General features: G+C 43.6%; 1 protein-coding gene across 1 annotated transcript in view; it reads right to left on the bottom strand.

Annotated features, from left to right (window-relative positions):
• The window catches only part of ltbp1 (latent transforming growth factor beta binding protein 1), a 195653-nt gene that overhangs the window by 173059 nt on the left and 7418 nt on the right, over positions 1-15176 (bottom strand).

The raw sequence follows: 15176 nt of genomic DNA, 5'->3' as shown, positions 1-15176 counted from the left end.
TAATGTACTATATGTGTGAATAGTTGTCTTTCTGCATTTGCGCCCTGTGACTGACACGTGACCAGTCTACCTTTTGCCCAAAGTGAGCTGGGATCGGGCTCCAGCTCTCTGCAACCATGAACAAGATAAGCAGTAGAAAAGACGGATGGATGGGTAACTTTTAGATGGAAATTGTTTTGTGTTAAGACGTACAAATTTATTTGAAAATCTAAAGTTATTAATGCTTTCTCAAAAGAGGCATATCCAATGGTGGAGAATTATAGTTGATTGGAATGCTGTAGTTACTGATAATGTTTTACTTGGCTGATATCGGTGCAGTCAGCGTAGATTCCGTTTCCACACAGCGTGAATGGTTGTGCCCTGTAATTGACCAGTCCACAGTGTAGTAAACTAATCAAGTCAGCTTGGATCATTTCCAGCTTCCATTTGATTTGCTTCTGAACAGCATAAGTTTTATATAGTAGCAACATGGCAATTGGCCGCCATCTTTGTGGAATTTTCGGGGGGAAAAATAGAACAAAAACATGGACTTAGCAAATGCCTCAAAAATCCATCCATCCATCCATCCATTTTCTGAGCCGCTTCTCCTCACTAGGGTCGCGGGCGTGCTGGAGCCTATCCCAGCTGTCATCGGGCAGGAGGCAGGGTACACCCTGAACTGGTTGCCAGCCAATCGCAGGGCACATCGAAACAAACAACCATTCGCACTCACAGTCATGCCTACGGGCAATTTAGAGTCTCCAATGAATGCATGTTTTTGGGATGTGGGAGGAAACCGGAGTGCCCGGAGGAAACCGGAGTGCCCGGAGAAAACCCACGCAGGCACGGGGAGAACATGCAAACTCCACACAGGCGGGGCCGGGGATTGAACCCGGGTCCTCAGAACTGTGAGGCTGACGCTCTAACCAGTCGGCCACCGTGCCGCCGCCTCAAAAATCCACCATAACAAATATTCATTCATGAAAAAACCAGACTATTTAAGTATTCCTCATAAAGCCCGTCCACCTGAGTGGTTTGTGCCAAAAAGAAAACAGTCAGGCAACACACGCACAAAGGTTGGAAACGCACAAAGAACTATGAACTAGTTAATTTTTGGAATAGTGACCTGAGTTCAAAATTTTGAATTATGATCTGAACTAGTTCATTTTTGGAACAGTGAACTGAACTTAGAAACGTAATGTAGAATATGAATTTTCCCAACACTGGTTATTGGTGGATATTTTTAACTGAAATTTGTCAGCCAATCAGACAAGGAGTTCGCAGAGTAGCAGACAAAACAAAAGGGTCGAGGAGATATGTTGAGAAATGATGCAGTTGTACTGTCCATCCATCCATTTTCTGAGCCACTTCACCTCACTAGGGTCGCGGGTGTGCTGGAGCCTATCCCAGCTATCATCGGGCAGGAGGCGGGGTACACCCTGAACTGGTTGTCAGCCAATCGCAGGGCACATACAAACAAACAACCATTCGCACTCACATTCACACCTACGGGCAATTTAGAGTCTCCAATTCATGCATGTTTTTGGGATGTGGGAGGAAACCGAAGTGCCCGGAGAAAACCCACACAGGCACGGGGAGAACATGCAAACTCCACACAGGCGGGGCCGGGGATTGAACCCCGGTCCTCAGAACTGTGAGGCCGACGCTCTAACCACCGCCTGCAGTTGTACTGCTTTACTCTAATTTGAATATGTTTTTTGACCAGATTTTTTGTAGGTGATATCACACACTGTACTCACGATGAGACGCAACCAGATCCAGTTGGATAGATTTTTTAGAATTTACATTTTAAGGAACTCTTGTCAAGCTGCTAGTTATAGGATGGACGGATAGAATGTGCAGTATGCTTGAAGTTCACAGACTACTCTAAAATGGAGCAAAATATATTTTTAAATCAAAATTATTTGATAAGATTTGGAATATTAATAATTTATCAGTCAAACATCAGAATAATTAAAAAATAAAAAATGAGCAGAGGAGTATTTCCAACTACCCTGCATAGCAAAACTGTTCCAGCACAAAAGTCATACAGAGCCACCAATCTGCATGGCCATGCTGCTGAACAGGACAGGTTAAAAAAAATAAAAAAATAAAAAAAGAATTAAAAAAAAATATATATATATATATATATATATATATCAGTCACTAGCAAATAATGTATACGTTATAAGATGTTATGCTGAATTTTAGTCCATGGTTTTGATTATGACATTGTCAAGCAGACTGAATTACAATCTTATATTAAATGTGGAGCCCGCCTGTGCCTAATTCCAGGCCACCTCCAACTCTAGAAGCTCTGACATCATGAAAACTGTCATTTTTAATTGCAATTGCGGTATTACGGCGTGCTGACATGGCAGCACTGGATCAGAAACAGAAGTTTAAACCCGCTGAAGAGAAGAGCTACGAAAGACGTATTTTCTTTTGTAACCAAGCACGCTGTGTTTTTGGCTTTCACAGATGTCTTGTAAAGTAAGCAAGTACATTTCAAGGCGTGGTGGCGACAAGTACTGGTAAAAAAGCGCAGATAATTACCGGCAATCAAAAAGCTAATGATGAGATGTGGTCATTTATCAGGTCTGAAAGTAGTAAGCCTCATGAAATGTAGCCGACCAGTGAAGGTGTGGGTTCTGGGGAGGACTTAGAGGTGAAGCAAAGATATTCAGTTGGGAAGGAGCAACCTTACATAAACACAAAGAAGAGACGTGTAAACTGACATTAAAATAAGAGTTACAGTGATTTCAACCATACTTTATGGTGATCTTAACATCAGTTTTTCTTCAGCTTTCAATATTTTGTCCCGATTCATTGTGATGTAAAGTTGCTAGTTTGACCTTTGGTGAAGTTTTAGCTCAATGTTAGGCTTGTAATGCGACTTTCTACTTTCTTTCCAGTGTGGTAAAATAATTTACATTTTATTTTTGTGTCTGTCATCAGCGCTTATGTGGGTTTGAAGACTAAAATAAACGCTAAAAACCATCAGTGCAAGAGTACAACCCACCGTTCAACTTGTTAGCTGCCTCAGTGTTGGCATAAACATATTTTATTGTTTCACTCACCCAATTGACTTGACTGAAGTTCCGCGCCGTGCAGATTGAGGCTCGGAGCGGGAGGAAGTGCGTTTAACTTCTACATATCGTGAAAGCCTCCTATGCACAATATAATCTTAATCCAACTGTTGTACTGAGGTGACTAGTCATTTATTTTAACATAGTTAACAGTTTTGCTATCCGCAGGGCACGTTCTTCTTCGTTGGTTTTCGCCGCTTCTTCGTTAGTTTTCACCACTTTCTTCGTGTTGGTAGACTGTAGGCATCGAAACTGAGAACCGAAATGTTTTAATTTGAACAATTCCGGGAGAACCGGCATGTTAGTCCCGGTTCCAATCAGTTCTCGATTATCGATGCCCAACCCTCTCCCTGAGAAAGCGATGAACCCATTACGCAAGCAATTGGGTTATGCTTATTTTTTATGGCTTGGATTGTCATGAACGGAACAGAGAATAGGACCCAAAATGCACGACTCCAAAACAAATGGACAGTTTCAAAAAGAGAGGTTTAATATACGGGCAGAGGTCGGTACACAGGCAGCCAATCCAAAAAAGGCAAAAAGGAGAGGTTGATAATCGGAACAGGGTCTAGTCCTACTATGAATCTGTGATGTGGAAACAAGGAATGCTGGAACGCGATGACATGATAGAACGAACTGGCGACTAGAAAGAATGAGACACGAGGTTAAATGCAAGAGGTAATTAGGGTGAACAAGGCACAGGTGGTGAAGATGCTCTCAGGAGCAGGTGTGTACGAGACGGGGGGAAAACAACAACCGGAACACACACCCATGACAGAACTACCCCCTTAACAACAGGCCCCAGACGGCCCCGGAGCCCCTGGGTGCGCAACGTGGAAGTCCCAAATGAGCGAGTCATCCACGATAAACGCAGACGGCACCCATGAACGTTCCTCAGGCCCGTAGCCCTCCCAGTCCACCACATATTGAAACCCCCTCCCCCTCTGACGAGAAGACAACAGCCGTCTCACAGTGAAGACAGGGCCCCCATCCAGAAACCGGGGGGGCGGGCTCGCTCCCAAGTCCTCCTGCAGCGTCTCACCAAGGTCAATCCCGCTGAAACTGTGGACTCTGGGGCTATGGCAGGAAATAGAGATTGTTGGTAACCGTCCACAACGTGAAAAAGCTATAGACCAGTGGATGCAGAGGGGAGGGAATTGTGAGAGAATTCGACCCAAACCAGTTTCTGAGACCAGGATCGTGGCTCCTGTGAAGCAAGACATTGGAGCCCAGTCTCCAGGTCCTGGTTCAGCCTCTCGGTTTGTCTGTTGGTTTCAGGGTGAAACCCAGATGACAGACTGACGGTATAACGTGAAATTGAATCTATTGAAAAACAGAGCCCATCTAGCCTGCCTCGCATTTAATCTCTTAGCAGACTTAAGATATTCCAGGTTCTTGTGATCTGTCCATACTAAAAACGGAGTATGTGCCCCCTCTAGCTAGTGCCTCCACTCCACCAAAGCCAGCTTGACTGCCAGCAGTTCACGGTCACCAATGTCATAATTTCTCTCGGCTGGGGTCGGTTTTTTGGAGAGATAAGCACAAGGATGTAATTTACCATCCTTGAGACATTTCTGGGAGAGCACTGCACTGCATCAGACGCATCAACTTCTACCACAAACTACTGTTTGAGATTTGGCAAAGTGAAGATGGGAGCGGAGGTAGGTTCCATACGAAAGGTCTGTGTGGCGAGGTAAGATCATGCAAAGGTGATGCTATAGAACTGAAATTTCTAATGAACTTTCTGTAGAAATTAGCGAAGCCTAAGAAGCTTTGTACGTCTTTGTGTGACGTGGGAGTGGGCCAATTAGTCACGGCATCAACTTTGCAAGGGTCCATTTTGATTTCACATGGACCCAGCACGAACCCCAGAAAAGAAACGGACGCCCTGTGGAACTCACATTTCTCAGCCTTGACATATAGTTCATTCTGCAGTAACTGCTGCAACACAGAGCGGACATGAATGATGTGAGTCTCCTCATCCCGGGAGAATATCAAAATATCGTCCAAATATACAAAAACGTACACATTCAACATGTCACGCAAGACATCATTGACAAAGTTCTGGAATACAGCTGGAGCGTTAGCATCACCAAATGCTCGTAATGTCCCGTTGGTGTGTTGAATGCTGTTTTCCATTCATCCCCCTCCCTTATCCTGACTAGATGATATGCATTTCTTAAGTCTAGTTTGGTGAAAACCTTGGTTCCCTCCAGGAACTCAAAGGCGGTGGAGATGAGAGGAAGAGGGTACCTGTTTTTCACAGTTATGTCGGTAATTGATACAAGGTCGCAGAGTCTTGTCCTTCTTGTCCACAAAGAAAAATCCGGCTCCCGCAGGGGATGAAGATGGGCGAATAATCCCGGCTGCCTGTGATTCATCCACATACTCCTTATAGCCTTGTGTTCCGGCCCTGAAAGAGAGAATAACCTCCATCGTGGGGGTGTGGTTCCAGGCAGCAAGTCAACAGCACAGTCATAATGTCTGTGGGGTGAAAGAGATTTGGCCTTGGACTTGGAAAAACATCTTTAATGTCCTGGTAAAAGGTGGGCACTTGAGATAAATCAGGATCCGGCCCGGGCAGGATCTTCCTTAATGAAATTTAGACTCACCGCTCTCGTACCCTTGTTACCGGCATCGGCAACCTTGACGTGACAGTTGCTCACGGAACGACCCAACTGCCCACAGTAGAAGCACCGCCCTTCCCTCAGCCGGCGTTGACGTTCCTCAGGGAAGACCTGCCTAGTTGCGTGGTGACGCTAGCCAATGGATTGAGACCAGAAACAGGGGATCTGCCTTGCTTTGGCTGGTCACCGAGGCTCGTCCTCCAAGTGCGCGGTGACGCAGCCCTCCACCGAACTTCGTCCAGCTCGCGATCCAAAAGCCTCGTCGATTTTTACGGCGAGAGCGATGAGAGTGTCCAAGTCGGTCGGCAGGTCTAGCGGGACCAAATGATCCTTGACGGCCGGGGATAGTCTTTGAAAAAATGCATCGAGCAGTGCTCTATTATTCCACTGACTTTCAGCTGCTAGAATTTGAAACTCAATCGCGTAATCTGACACCCTGCCTCACGATCTGGTGTGGAAAACTGAAAAATTTGCTCCATAGTATTTACGAAAAAAGCCCACGAATGACACACGGCGGAATTGCGGCTCCATTCAGCAGTAGCCCACCCCTCCGCACGACCAGTCAGGTGGGAAATGACGAAAGTGATTTTTGCCCACTCGGTGGGGAAGGCAGCTGCCTGCAGCTCAAAGTGGTGTTTGCACTGAGTGATGAACGGTTTAATATTCCCAGAATCTCCGGAGAACCTCTCCGGTCGAGAGAGCTGTGGACAGACAGCAGCGGAGGTTGCAGGTGGTTGCATGGTAACTGCTTCACATGAAAACGTTGGTACCGTGGCGGTATCGGGTGTTGTGCCAACTGGTTCCTTCTTCGGAATCATTTTCATAAGAACTTCAAACTGTGAGGCCACCTATCTCATCATAGTGTCCTGATGCTCTGACAGTTCCTTTAGATGAAGGTGGAGGGCAGCAAGCTGCTCATCCTGCTTCGAGAGGCGTTGACCCTGCGCTTGAAGGGCTTTGCGCACCGGGTCTGAGTCTGCTGGGTCCATGTTATGGCCAGTTTGTTCTGCCATGAACGGAACAGAGGATAGGACCCAAAATGCACGACTCCAAAACAAATGGACAGTTTTAAAGAGAGAGGTTTAATATACGGGCAGAGGTTGGTACACAGGCAGGCAATCCAAAAAAGGCAACAGTATCCAAAAACGTGAGGTACAACAAACTGGCGACTAGAAAGAATGAGACACGAGGTTAAATGCAAGGGGTAATTAGAGTGAACGAGGCACAGGTGGTGAAGATGCTCTCAGGAGCAGGTGTGTACAAGACGGGGAAAACAACAACCGGAACACACACCCATGACATGGATGTAAATTCAGGCATGCTGGAACCTATCCCAGATATCTTTGGCCGAGAGGCGGAGTACACCCTGAACTGGTCACCAACCAATCACAAGGCAAATATAAACAAACAGCCATTCACACTGACACTCACACCTACGGACAATTTAGAGTCTACCTACTATACATGTTTTTGGGATGTGGGAGGAAACCGGAGTACCAGAGTTGTGTGTGTGTGTTCCCCACGTAACACACACACACACACACACACACACACATTTATATGGGAAAGTTAACCGTTTATAAACCATAAGCACGGCGGCACACGTTTCAGGCAGTAGTTGACTTCAGCGAACCCATTTTGATTTATAGGTAGAGGTCTCACATCCCAGTCCAGCAGCTTAAGGGCAGGCCTTATTTTATATGTCATCCTTTATTTAACCAGGTAAAAGCTTATTGAGATAAAATCTCTCTTTCAAAAGCCAAGAGGCAGTAGAAATTATACAGTACATAACAACATTCATACAATAAATACAAATAAAGACTAAAAAAATAACAGTGATGTTAAAATCTATGGCATCTGATTCAAAAACAGTGAAAAAGCCCAAATGCTTTCGAGTACATACATTATGTTCTATTTTATTCATTCAAATTTGGCAGGGTTTAAGAAATTTTTTGGGTCTCTTTAGTAGGTTAATGACGCTATACATACTGTATGTCCAAAATGTTTAATATTTGTTTAAGTGCAGTTTTTGCAAACGGAACCTGAGTCTGAATTATTTATATCTAGGATATTTATTGTTCTACATTACAATGCCAATGTTCAATGTTCTTTAGAATTAAAAGTTAACTGTTCTTAAAAAGGATGTACACTGAATTATTATGTGCTATAATATTAATATACCAGTGGAAAACAACAACGATACTATCGTTTATCGTGATAAAAAATTGCTACTGTGGGCAGGTTGAAACAATGTATTGAGAGAGGGCCAGCGCAATGGATAACACCAAAATACTGCACAGCTGTACAAATAAAAGTCTGCATAATAGCGGGACCGCAAAGCAACAACCGTCATAAAGTAGAGGATTACTGTATCTGTACTCCGTGATGATAAGTTGCAGGGAGTCATCGTTTCAGGACTGGGACTCATTCTTTCCAGACTTGTGCATCCTGGGACTCAGATAGTCTCAAGTGTTACTATGCTACTATATTTCAATGTTCTCATGATGGTGGTACCTAGAGCGCAAAAAAAGTTTTTTTTAAGGTGGTACATGGTGTAAAAAGTGGCAGAGATCCAAAGCGTGATGATGACCATGGAACCGGAAATCGGACTTTCAATTCAAGAATGCGGTGCTCAGTACAATATGAACAATAGAATTGAATAAATTTAAATTGCACACACAAATTAATTTTACTGAGCAGATAAATGTAAATAACATGTAGCCAAAATCAAAATGGTTAATGACTATCATGAAAATGATGAGAAGTTTGCTAACAGATGGCACAATATTATGGCAGTGAAAATGCAGTCTTTTATTTCACAACCAAGCACTTTGACCAATTTTGTAAGCAGTAAATACATCAAAGCATCTTCAAAATGTGTTCTTGAAAACAAACTACATTGTAGACATATACATCAACTTCTAGCCTTGCCAATATGAATCATCATTGCTTGCCATTGTGTGTACCTGTTGCATCTTTCTAATGTAAAAAGAACATGGTACTAAAGATGCACCAAAAGATTATAATTCCTTTTGTTGTAATTTGACATAGTAACAATTGTACAAAAAAGCATGTAGTGTATTTAGTGTCCAGGGAGTCACTGAAATCCATACATGACTCAATCCAAATGTTTTCAAAGAGTGAGCCAGTGAAGATGAACAACTCACTTTCAAAGAGTGTGACTGCCTATTGATGACATCACCAATCTCTTTTTTTCACTGGCAGCCAAATTATATTAGCAGTTTGAAATGGCACAAACCTTGCTTTCCACTTTAGGTGACTTTTTTATGGGTTTTTTTTTCTTCAGAGCGTAAATAGTTTTCATTTCACTCACCCGCCTCTTGCCTGGAGCTGACGGTGCCAACTGTTCCACAAATAATTTCTCTCTCTTTGTCAGACTGGCGTAAGCAACATACGAGGTTTGTTCTGTGACAATGAGGTTGATGGACTACGTACTGTAATCTACTTGTTAGGTAGGAACAGGAAAGAGATCAGTCATGGTGATGTTCTCACCCTTTTGATCAATCTATTCAGGGTCTGGCATGTGGTGTGCTTCCCACCCACCCTCACTAAGGTCTGTTAGGGGGTCTGAAAAAAATAACATGGTTGTCTGAATGAGTGAGTCAGTGTGAGGCTGTGCTCTATGGAAGAGCTCCAATTTAAGAAGCAGAAACATTGGCGTATAATGATTTTCTGTGTGTCACTCTGTTGTAATGCTGTAAAATTTAGAAGTGGGTGGAAGAAAATTGCCCAGACATTATGAGCAGCTGCAACTGCCTGTTTTGACCTTGTATGTGGCTAGGACATACTGCATATTCACAGAATTCAGGTAATGGTGGAAGGATATTACCTCAATATAAAATATCTATAATTCCACTTCATTTTTGTTACAACCGGTCCCTGTAAGGCTAAGAGGCTATGATGAAACTTACTAGTTCATCAAGAGAAGGGTTTTAATTATTCTGCTAAAGGCCCAAAATTGTTATTTAACCCATGCTGTGGTTTTATTATTTATCATAAAATGTCTGAAGAATTGAGCATGATCAATCAACTTTAACTTGGCAATGAGTACCCTTATACTTCAAATATTACTTCAAATGTGAATATTTTTAATTTTCTTTTGAGGCTGGTCCTTCTGGAATACAGTGGGTACGGAAAGTCCCCCTTACATTTTTCACTCTTTGTTATATTGCAGCCATTTGCTAAAATCATTTAAGTACATTTGTTTCCTCATTAATGTACACAGAAAAAGACAGAAACAAAATTTGTTCAAATTTTTGCAGATGTATTAAAAAAGAAAAACTGAGTTGAGCTGCTCAGTTGGATTTAAGTCAGGGCTCTGACTGGGCCATTCAAGAGCAGTCACAGGTTGTTCTGAAGCCACTCCATTATTTTAGCTGTGTGCTAAGGGTCATTGTCTTGTTGGAAGGTGAGCGTTCGACCCAGTCTGAGGTCCTGAGCACTCTGGAGAAGGTTTTCGTCCACGATATCCCTGTACTTGGTCGCATTCATCTTTCCTTCGATTGCAACCAGTCATCCTGTCCCTGCAGCTGAAAAACACCCCCACAGCATGATGCTGCCACCACCATGCTTCACTGTTGTGGACTGTATTGGACAAGTGATGAGCAGTGCCTGGTTTTCTCCACTCATACCGCTTAGAATTAAGGCCAAAAAGTTCTATCTTGGTCTCATCATACCAGAGAATCGGACGGCCAGCTCGAGGAAGGGTTCTGGTCGTCTCAAACGTCTTCCATTTAAGGATTATGGAGGCCAGTGTGCTCTTAGGAACCTTAAGTGCAGCAGAATTTTTTTTGTAACCTTGCCCAGATCTGTGCCTTGCCACAATTCTGTCTCTGAGCTCTTTAGGCAGTTCCTTTGACCTCGTGATTCTCATTTGCTCTGACATGCACTGTGAGCTGTAAGGTTTTATATCGACAGGTGTGTGGCTTTCCTAATCAAGTCCAATCAGTATAATCAAACACAGGTGGACTCCAATGAAGGTGTAGAACCATCTCAAGGATGATCAGAAGAAATGGACAGAACCCGAGTTAAATATATGTGTGTCACAGCAAAGGGTCTGAATACTTATGGCTGTGTGATATTTCAGTTTTATCCATTTTATCCATTTTCTTCTGCTTATCCGAGGTCAGGTCGCGGGGACCCAATAGGACTCCTTCTTCAGCTTGACGGCATCCCTCACCGCTGGTGTCCACCAACGGGTTCGGGGATTGCCACCACGACAGGCACAGACTACCTTACGGCCACAGCTCCCGTCAGCCAACTCGGCAATAGAGGTACGGAACATGGTCCACTCGGATTCAATGTCCCCCGCCTCTCCCGAGATGTGGATGAAGTTCTGCCGGAGGTGGGAGTTGAAACTCTTTCTGACAGGGGATTCTACCAGACGTCCCCAGCAGACCCTCACGATATTTTTGGGCCTGCGAGGTCGTACCGGCTTCTTCCTCCACCATCGGAGCCAACTCACCACCAGGTGGTGATCAGTTGACAGCTCCGCCCCCTCTCTTCACCAGAGTGCCCAAGACATGCGGCCGCAAGTCCGATGACACGACCACAAAGTCGATCATCGAACGACAACCTAGGGTGTCCTGGTGCCAAGTGCACGTGAGGACACCCTTATGCTTGAACATGGTGTTCGATATGGACAATCCGTGGTGAGCACAGAAGTCTAACAACAGAACACCACTCGGGTTCTAATCGGGGGGCTGTTCCTCCCAATTGCGCCCCTCCAGGTGTCACTGTCATTGCCTACGTGAGCATTGAAGTCCCCCAGCAGAACAATGGAGTCCCCAGCGGGAGCGTATTTCAGTTTTTCTTTTTTAACAAATCTCCAAAAGTTACAACAATTCCATTTTTTTCTGTCAATATGGGGTGCTGTGTGTACATTAATGAGGAAAAAAATTTACTTAAATGATTTTAGAAAATAGCTGCAATATAACAAAATGAACATTTTAAGGGGGTCCGAATACTTTCCGTACCCACTGTATATGTAAAAGAAATTCCAAAGAAATAATTAAAAAGGAACAAAAAGCCAAAGAAAAAGCAAAACACAGTTAATGCCCAATTGATGCCCACTGAAGTTTGAGTGGCACGATACAGGTTTTATGTGAGTCTATAGTTTATTGTGCCGATCTTTTTTTTTTAGCCACTTGGGTCCACTGTCAGGCTTGGGGAGTACCATAATACATGTAATGGGATTATGAGAGTACAAAAAAAGTTAACTATATTCCATTACAGTTAGAGAAAAAACGTGCAATCAGATTACAGATAGATTTATTAAGAATTTTTATTATTTTGCAGAATTACATTTTTAATGCGAGGAGAGGCCGGTTGTTGATTTTGAGCCCCAACCTTTTCCTGTTAGCACCACATCATCGTGTCATAAAGAGTGTGTGTGTGTGTGTGTGTGTGTGCGTGTGTGTGTGTTTTGTCTCATAGTTATGGACTGCACCTATATAGCGCTTTATCTACACTATACTTTACAAAGCCTCACATTCACACACACATTCATACACCAACAGGCGACTGCTGCCACGACCACTGGGAGCAAATTAGGGTTCAGTGTCTTGCCCAAGAAGACTTAGACGTGGACAATCGGAGCAGAGATTCGAACCAGCTACCCTTCGGTAAATGGACAACCCGCTCTACCTACTGAGCCACAACAGCCAGCCACAGCCAGTTCTAAAGGCTTCTTTATACTCGCGCGGCCGCCGACCGTGCTGACGTCACTGCGGCTATCCCGCACGCAGTTTGCCTTTATACTCTAGCGCAACTCACGCACGCCGTTTTCAAAATGTACTGCAGTTCTCCTCCAAGTTGGGGGTGTCGCTACGACTGGTATTGACTAGGACGCCACAGGGTGGAGTTTCCTATGCATTTTTTGGCAATTTCCGGTAGCCGTTTTTACTTTCCTTTCCGTAACAAGGAACAAAGCAATAACAATGGCGACCGTGGAAGTGTCTGCTAGAACAAATGGACCTAGATGACCAGATTATGGTTAATTATTAGACTTTACACCGATTTGATCGGGCTGATCGGTATCGGCCGATATTTAGCATTTTATGCTGACGGCTGATCGGCTTTAATGTCATAATTCGCTGATCCGATCAATCCGCAAAAGACATTTACTACGCGACGCCGCGTGCACAGTATATTTGAATAAAAGCTAGTTTATTTTTAGCCTTGTCGCGTGTCTTTTGACGTAGTACTGTAAATATCTGAGGGCCAAAGAAGTTATTTAAAAAAAAAAAAAAAATTAATTTAAAAAAAAAAAAAGCGGTGTGACACAGACAACACGTCGGAGACAGGCAACACATAATGCCCGGATCAGACGACAAGACAGATTTGCTCTTTTACAATTGCAATAAAATCTTGTATTCCGCATCCCGTTTTTTACGATGATTGGGCTTTATCGTGTCAACTCAAATGCGACCAGATACACTCGTTACCGTGGCGACGACAACAAGACTGGAGCGAGCCGACGATATTATAAGGACAAAATGGGGGAAACCTGTGTTGGTGATCACCGGTGCTCAGGACAGGAGAGGACGTTCGTTTAAGGCCGCCGTTCTGTCGAATCATGCTCTAAAGTTTCGGTGTGGGTGAAGTAATTTAATTAAAGATAAAGTAATTTAATTACAGTAAGCTGCGATTGGCTGGCAACCAGTTCAGGGTGTACCCCGCCTCCTGCCCGATGACAGCTGGGATAGGCTCCAGCACGCCCGCGACCCTAGTGAGGAGAAGCGGCTCAGAAAATGGATGGATGGATGGAATTACAGTAAGTTAGCACCCATTATTTCTGTCATGTAATGTTGGTTTGACCTGACTGATTAGAATACACGATCTGACTAGAGCAGTGATTTCCGACCTTTATGGAGCCAAGGAACATATTTTACAATTGAAAAATCTCACAGCACATCAACAAACAAAAATGGCACAAAAAGTGGATACATTAATTACTGTATTTACTTCCTGCCATCTAATAGAAGACCATACATTTGTTCTGTCTGTCACTCTGCATCACTGGCATGAATAGAGGAACAAAGATATATTATTTATTGTAAATATAATTTTTTGAGCAATTAAGTACACAAGTATATAGAGTAAATGAACAGGTCATTTAAATAGACACATTCCTCCATCTTGTGATCGGATCGGTGATCGGTTATCGTTTTTTTAAACTCGCTGATCGGCCCCAAAAATCATGATCATGTAAAGCCTTTTAATTATGCTGCAAAATCGATCAAGAAGGTGGCGGACTAGGTGGTATATGGAACCGAGAGGAACGCTGAGTACGTCATCACAGCATGTGACTAAAACGGACCAATCACGAGAGATGATCTCCACGGCATTCTACGCGCAGCAACAATTTTTGCCGTGTTCGCGTCAAATGACGCATAGGGGCCGCATAGGGGCTGCGCGGCCCACGTGATGCAATGCGGGCGTTGTCGGCCGCGCGAGCACGGGAGTATAAAGTGTGCCTTAAGGTTTTTGGATTCGGATCCTGAGTGCTCTATGTTCCTCCTGCTCCCACATTCCAAAAACATGCATACTAAACATTTACAGAAGTCAGAAGATATGCATCAATACAGTATATATTTAACTGACGTTGGATTTCTTTTGTCATATTTGGTGTTGGAGGAATCCAAAAGTAATTGAAAGTAATCAAGTTACATTACTTTAACACGAGAAAACCCAGGGTTTTCGTATTCCTGCTACCATGCCGAGAGGAAAGCCTAAAGGCTGTGTGGTTTAAAATTAACAATTGAACGGCCTACAATTAGCCACCATTCTTTTGTAAATGCAGCCATTACCTGCTAGATAGTTAGGTAGTTGTTCACAAAAGTGACACGTGTTAAGAGCTTGACTGATTGTCTGAGAAGGACATCGGAATATGGTGGTCCACCAGAATGCTCAGATCAGTGGGCGGCGCATGCTTGAAAAGAGCCTCTGATCACCCAACAGATGAGGAGACTTCACCGCCACCAGAAAAGAGAGGTCGACTGGAGACACACATTGGGCCAACAGAGAAGGCAAAAGACGGCACAGTGTGGCATGAATAACAGATTGGAAGGACACGCCACCATTTCAGCGCACGTGAGATTTTTGTAGCCTAAATGCATAGGGAATTTTTACTCTTTATCCACATGCTGCACAGATTTGTGTGTTTGTATATTTCATTACAGAAATTTTTAAATAGTCTTGTTTGACTCTTGTGCATCAGCAATAAATCTCAGCAAGAAATGAAAAGCAGTGTTGAGCTCTTACTAAGAAGGGAGGGGAAAATGTTCTGTTGTGATCACAAGAGTGGAAATATCAAATATCTCATTGTAGCCTGTTGAACAGACTATGATGGTTTAAAATATTGTACATTAGTTCTAAACCTCTACCTCTCTCTTGTTACATTACAACCAGAGGTGGGTAGAGTAGCCAAATATTGTACTCAAGTAAGAGTACTGTTACT

Source organism: Phyllopteryx taeniolatus, chromosome 11 (assembly GCF_024500385.1).
Source record: "Phyllopteryx taeniolatus isolate TA_2022b chromosome 11, UOR_Ptae_1.2, whole genome shotgun sequence".
Taxonomy (NCBI): Eukaryota; Metazoa; Chordata; class Actinopteri; order Syngnathiformes; family Syngnathidae; genus Phyllopteryx; species Phyllopteryx taeniolatus.
Note: the sequence above shows the minus strand (reverse complement) of the source record. Positions and strands in the feature narration are given on the sequence as shown.